Source organism: Notothenia coriiceps, unplaced genomic scaffold (genome assembly GCF_000735185.1).
Source record: "Notothenia coriiceps isolate Sejong01 unplaced genomic scaffold, NC01 NC01_scaffold00005916, whole genome shotgun sequence".
NCBI lineage: Eukaryota > Metazoa > Chordata > Actinopteri > Perciformes > Nototheniidae > Notothenia > Notothenia coriiceps.
In genome coordinates this window covers 8,080-8,391 of record NW_011338617.1, presented here as the reverse complement: position 1 = coordinate 8,391, position 312 = coordinate 8,080, and the positions used below count along the sequence as shown (strand labels likewise).

The following is a 312-nucleotide window of genomic DNA, read 5'->3' as shown; positions in this document are numbered from 1 at the left end:
TGTGTGTGTGTGTGTCTGTCTGTCTGTCTGTCTGTCTGCAGTGTGGTGATGAGGTTAAATGCCACAGCATGCCAGTTGAAACAGTGAACGATCGCTATTGTGTACTTGTACGCTTAGGGTGTAATGGTATTTTACAAAAATATTGTAGGAGCACAGAAACAGTGTTCAAATAGTTATGTCAGTTATCAGATGTGCACAGTTTAGTACATTTGTAAAGTTATTCAGGCAATGTTGTTGGTGGAAGTTATGGAGAGACTGCCCCTTCCAGGTGTGTGTGTGCGTTTTCGGTGTGTGTGTGTGGAGGGAGTACGA

At 43.3% G+C, this 312-nt stretch overlaps 1 protein-coding gene across 1 annotated transcript in view; it reads left to right on the top strand.

Annotated features, from left to right (window-relative positions):
* LOC104943296 (glutamate receptor ionotropic, NMDA 2A-like) overlaps positions 1 to 312 on the top strand; it is a gene marked incomplete at both ends in the record, with an annotated part of 8,585 nt that overhangs the window by 1,060 nt on the left and 7,213 nt on the right. The gene's annotated exons all lie outside the window — the stretch shown is intronic.